This window comes from Poromitra crassiceps, assembly GCF_964638095.1.
Source record: "Poromitra crassiceps genome assembly, chromosome: 30".
In the NCBI taxonomy this organism is placed as follows: domain Eukaryota; kingdom Metazoa; phylum Chordata; class Actinopteri; order Beryciformes; family Melamphaidae; genus Poromitra; species Poromitra crassiceps.
Window position 1 is genome coordinate 1,384,011 of NC_139652.1, and position 6,268 is coordinate 1,390,278.

Below are 6,268 nucleotides of genomic sequence, written 5' to 3' on the forward strand. Positions count from 1 at the left end.
TAATAGTTGACAAGTAATTGTTGCAGATCTAGTTGCAAACTATTCACAGAACAGCTGCTCCTCAAATATTTCTTGTGGGATTTAGTTAGGAATAGGAACACAAAAAGCAAAGAGATTATAATAAATGGAAGTTGCGTGTTGTATTTGTTGTGTTCAAATGCTAGCATGCATACATCTAGTAGGTCTGATGTTTGCAGTATGTACACCAGTATAGGCTATGCATGTACTGTTGTTTTTTATTTATTTTTTCCCCTTTGTTTTATCCTTTATTTTAATTGCCCAATCATAAAATAAATACAATATAAGTAATGATTTTCAATCAGTCTGTGGATGGACAGAGTGCACTGCAGCCTCATCTCTCATTCTGTGAGGTTTAGTTTAGTTTACTACAAGTGCAAACTTTGAACGCTTCCTCGGGATAACTCCCAACCGACGGCTGGTTAACTGCCAAAGAGGTTGGGAGAGCAGACAAACTGGCCGGCCTCAGTTATGCAGAATTTAGCAGCGTTTGGCTGCTGGCTGCATGTAATTCCCAACCTTGTGAAACAATCTACTGTATAATTTGTTGATATGCTTCAGTAGAGTTTTTGGCTCCATCAGAGTCGTGTTGGGGGGTTCTGCACCGTGTCCCGGCCCGGCCAGCTACATGTAACCTGCTTCTGCCTGGACCACGTTCATCTGATGGAGAGCACAGCCCCAGGCAGCTCTCTGCACTGTGCAGGGAGGAGGAGGAGGAGCAGGAGCTCTGTCTCCTCAGAACAGCTTAGCTTTGTGGGGGTGTTTGCTTATCTACATATTTCAATATTATAATAACCCCTTCACCCCCACCTCAACACCAGCTTCTTGTAAAAACACACATGTATGAATGTTCCTGGGAATTTGTGGAAAGCAGAAAGCAGCTGAAAGATTGACAAGTCGAGCTCATTATGACGAGTTCAGTTCAGTTGAGAGTCAAATGTATGAAAAATAAAAAGTGAAAGAAAAGTTTGATACAGTTGGAACAGATTCTGTAGCTGTGTGTGTGTGTGTGTGTGTGTGTGTGTGTGTGTGTGTGTGTGTGTGTGTGTGTGTGTGTGTGTGTGTGTGTGTGTGTGTGTGAGTGAGTGTGAGAGACAGTACAAGCAGATTCAGAGATTGTTACTTTTTAATAGGGCTGCAACTAACGATTATTTTCATAATCGATTAATCTGTCGATTATTTTCTCGATTAATTGTTTGGTCTATAAAATGTCAGAAAATGCTAGCAAATGACGATCAGTGTTTCCCAAAGTCCAAGATGACGCCCTCAAATGTCTTGTTTTGTCCACAACTCAAAGATATCAGTTTACTGTCATACAGGAGTAAAGAAACCAGAAAATATTGACATTTAAGAAGCTGGAATCCTTTTCTGTTAAAATTGTACTCCTAACGATTAATCGATTATCAAAATAGTTGTCGATTAATTTTCTGTCGATCGATTAATCGTTGCAGCTCTACTTTTTAATAAATACCTAGCTTTCTTTTGTTCACGGTGAACATACGTTTTTGGACTGGAGTCAGATTTTTTGTTGAATCTCTGTGTGAGGCTGGGCGATATGGTTGAAATCAATATCATGATAATCAAGGATTTTTCTTAATATCAATATATATCACAATATGGTTCATTTATGCAAAATCATATTAAATAATCAAATTAATGTTCGTCTCATTGTCATTGAACCAAATGGCAATGTTAGGTGTGATGTCAAACAAAACAGAAATATTCAGTTATGTTCCTACCAGGGCCCGAAATTAGAGGCCGCCACCCGCCAATGGCGGGCAGATTTTAGGTTTGGCGAGTTAGGTTTGGCGTCTGTCCGCCACGTGGCGGGTCCCAAAATAGTCGTCATGTAATATTAGAACTGTGTGTAGCCGGCTAACATGAGTGCTGAGGGCCTGTGTCCACCTAGCGTCTTTTCCTCAGGTCCAGCGTCTTTTTTCAGTTGTTTCCAATGGGGGGAGAGCGTATGCGGGCGCACACGGACGTCTAGAGAAAGTGCGCTGCACCAGCGTCTATTTTCAGAGCGCTCCGCCGTTTTTGTCTCTCTGTCTCTCTCCTGCTGTCTCTCTGTCTCCTGCTGTCTCTCTGTCTCCTGCTGTCTCTCTGTCTCGCTTCACCATCTTCCTCCAGTCCAAACCTGCCTACAATGTGATTTCTTTATTATGTGTTGTCTATTCAGACGGTCATATCGTATACCGGGGTAACATTTGTGGACGGTATAAAGGTATAAAAACATGGATACCGTCTCTCCTCCCCTTCAGTATAAAGGTATAAAAACATGGATACCGTCTCTCCTCCCCTTCAGTATAAAGGTATAAAAACGTGGATACCGTCTCTCCTCCCCTTCAGATGCAGCAGCAGGAGCAGGCTCAGATCCGCCAGCGGGACGCCAACCTCACGGCCCTCGCCGCCATCGGGCCGCGCAAGAGACGCAAGCTGGACTCGCCAGGCTCCTCCTCCGCCGGAACAGAGGTACGACCCAAAGCCCCGCCCCCTCCAATTGCTTTCACTTTTCATGCTAAAGGTTTAGTGAGTCAGCAGCTGTTGTTGATGGAGGTAAAACCCTGCTTAAGCTGCGTTCACACCGACCTATTCAACTTTTTCGCTGGCATCAAGTTTACATACAAAGTCAATGCAAACGAGCGATTGAGCGTATATTCGCCCGGGAGAAAAACTGCTGGGTGTCCAAGCGACAGAGACAGAGCGATAGGGCGAAAATTCGCTCGTCGCCCGAGATGAAATATCCCAACTCAAGCGAAATTTCGCTGCCAACAGTCGCTCGCTGTTCAACGCTGATTGGCTGCCGTGTGAGAGCGAGTCAAGGATCACACTGGCTTGGAACAAACCGCTGGTTTATTGTGTGGCAACAAACCACATTGACAGGCTGACAGCTGACATGAAGTGAAGGCTGTCCTACCGGTATAGAGCTCGCGTTAGGAGCACGCTGATAGGCTTAGCTTGTAAACAACTATGGTGGCTCGTAGTGGACAAATATCATGACATTGTGTAACGTTATAGCCCCCAGATGTCCATCAATTCTTGTGCCTGTTGACGAGCGATTTAAACAGAGCGACAGAGCGATTCCAAAGGGTTGAATCGAGCGACAGAGAGAAAAATAAATATCTCGGTGTGAACACAGCTTTACTTAAGGAGGCTGTTGGAGGAGTGACAACATAAGACTGTATCACCTCTTTTTCCCTGGGTTTTATTGTTTTTACAGCGTATTATTTTGTAATTGTGATACACAGTCGTGCCATTTAAATCATTGACAGAGAAACATTAATTAAACGGTTTGCAATTATGACAATTAAGTTCTTTAAAAAAAATCCCCAATATGACTTGGTGCCACAGTGGCTGTGACCATAGAGAGAATATCTGCTGTTAATTCTCACTGGCAGCTCGAAAGTTCAGCCGCCGTCCTGGAGAGACAGCCCCTCTTGACCTTTTCCATCAACACACACACATCACGCACACACACACACATCACACGCACATCACACACACACATACACACACACACACACACACACACACACACACACACACACACACACACACACACGCATGCCCTTCATACAAGGAGTGAATGTGACCAGCGTTGAGTGAAGGGGGTCAGTGCCTGCAGGCTTGTTATGGGTGTGACTGCCCCCCCCCCCCCCCCCCCCCGAAGGGCAGCCATAGATTTCAGCTCTCCAGAAATTAGCCTGAGGGTGGGTGGGTGTGTGTGTGTGTGTGTGTGTGTGTGTGTGATGTGTGATGCGTGTGTGTGTGTGTGTGTGTGTGTGTGTGTGTGTGTGGGGTGGGGGGGGGGTGTGTGTGTGTGTGTGTGTGTGATGCGTGATGCGTGTGTGTGTGGGGTGGGGGGGGGGGTCATGGCCCTGAAGCAGTATGGGTGCCTGCCTCACGCTCGCTCGCCCCTCCCTCACCCCTCATGCTCAGTCTCTCTCTCTCTCTCTCTCCCTCCACACATTGTGCCTGAGGCTCGCCCCCCAGCCGCCCCAGACAAAGAGAGAGAGAGAGAGAGAGCTCTGGATTAAGGAGGAGGGGAGGGGGGGGGGGGGGGGGGGGGGCAGCCCTGGAGGGAGGAGGGGGGTCTCAGGCAGCTGATGATGGGGCAGTGAACTCTGGGATATGTGAGTGACTTGTTGGCCTGGTAGAGGGTAATGTAATGTATCCATGGGATATTTAGCTGGAGGAGTCAGGGTTTTGTGTTCCTATGTAAGTGAATGCAGGTCCAGCCTGGACTCATCACAGCTTCAGTAAATAACACCTGGCCTCATCATGTGTTTCTCTACTGAGAACAACAAAGCTGTCCTGCATTCAGCTGCGAGCATGTATTCATCACAGCCCACTGGCCCGGGGCGCTGGGGGGCGGGGCTTGACGTGCCTGTCTAGGGGGGGGAGGGGCTTGACATGCCTGCCTCGGGGCTGTAGGGGGGGAGGGGCTTGACGTGCCTGCCTCGGGGCTGTAGGGGGGGAGGGGCTTGACGTGCCTGCCTCAGGGCACTGGGGGGGTGGGGCTTGACGTGCCTGCCTCAGGGCACGGGGGGGGGGGTGGGGCTTGACGTGCCTGCCTCAGGGCACTGGGGGGGCGGGGCTTGGCGTGCCTGCCTCAGGGCACTGGGGGGGAGGGGCTTGACGTGCCTGCCTCAGGGCACTGGGGGGGGAGGGGCTTGACGTGCCTGTCTGACGCCTGATCAGGCCTGCAGAGAGGAGCAGCTAGAGGCCCTGTCTGCTCGGGGCCACATCACATAGAAAAGGGAAGGCAGCCATGGAGGCTGAAAGAACAGAAAATCATTTGTGTGACGACGCGACGCAGAAGAGAGAGTTTCCAGAGGAGACATGAGTGAAGCCAGTGGACAGCAGGAGACATGAGTGAAGCCAGTGGACAGGAGGAGACATGAGTGAAGCCAGTGGACAGGAGGAGACATGAGTGAAGCCAGTGGACAGGAGGAGACATGAGTGAAGCCAGTGGACAGGAGGAGACATGAGTGAAGCCAGTGGACAGGAGGAGACATGAGTGAAGCCAGTGGACAGGAGGAGACATGAGTGAAGCCAGTGGACAGGAGGAGACATGAGTGAAGCCAGTGGACAGGAGGAGACATGAGTGAAGCCAGTGGACAGGAGGAGACATGAGTGAAGCCAGTGGACAGGAGGAGACATGAGTGAAGCCAGTGGACAGGAGGAGACATGAGTGAAGCCAGTGGACAGGAGACATGAGTGAAGCCAGTGGACAGGAGGAGACATGAGTGAAGCTAGTGGACAGGAGGAGACATGAGTGAAGCCAGTGGACAGGAGGAGACATGAGTGAAGCCAGTGGACAGGAGGAGACATGAGTGAAGCCAGTGGACAGGAGGAGACATGAGTGAAGCCAGTGGACAGGAGGAGACATGAGTGAAGCCAGTGGACAGGAGGAGACATGAGTGAAGCCAGTGGACAGGAGGAGACATGAGTGAAGCCAGTGGACAGGATGAGACATGAGTGAAGCCAGTGGACAGGAGGAGACATGAGTGAAGCCAGTGGACAGGAGACATGAGTGAAGCCAGTGGACAGGAGGAGACATGAGTGAAGCCAGTGGACAGGAGACATGAGTGAAGCCAGTGGACAGGAGGAGACATGAGTGAAGCCAGTGGACAGGAGGAGACATGAGTGAAGCTAGTGGACAGGAGGAGACATGAGTGAAGCCAGTGGACAGGAGGAGACATGAGTGAAGCCAGTGGACAGGAGGAGACATGAGTGAAGCCAGTGGACAGGAGGAGACATGAGTGAAGCCAGTGGACAGGAGGAGACATGAGTGAAGCCAGTGGACAGGAGGAGACATGAGTGAAGCCAGTGGACAGGAGGAGACATGAGTGAAGCCAGTGGACAGGAGGAGAGGACCGTGCCTCCTGACATGCCAGCATGGGGGGGCGTGTTGTGTGACGTCCAGGCCGTGTGGTGCCAGCTTACAGAGCACACCCTTGGGCGTGTGTGTCTATGTGTGTGTCTGTGTGTGTGTGTGTGTGTCTATGTGTGTGTGTGCACCCACATATAGGGTGCGTGCAGCAGACATATGCTGTGTGTGTGTGTGTGTGTGTGTGGGGGCGGAGGAGGTTAGCATGGCTGCAGGCTGTGCTAGCTTCATAATGCTCTGATTGTCTTCCTGTATGGACCTGGAGCTTCATTCCTATCCTCTGCTGTCAGCTCTGCCTGCAGGCTCTGCTCCCACAACCAAACACATGCTATCCTACGTATCTATCTATACAACCAA

General features: G+C 50.0%; 1 protein-coding gene across 1 annotated transcript in view; it reads left to right on the forward strand.

Moving 5' to 3' along the window:
- Positions 1–2,462, forward strand: part of LOC310800475 (transcription initiation factor TFIID subunit 4-like) — a gene marked incomplete at its 5' end in the record, with an annotated part of 35,230 nt that extends 32,768 nt beyond the window's left edge. Inside the window, one exon of the mRNA XM_083663074.1 lies at positions 2,368–2,462. The remainder of the gene's footprint in view (positions 1–2,367) is intronic.
- Between the last annotated feature and the right edge of the window lie 3,806 nt (positions 2,463–6,268).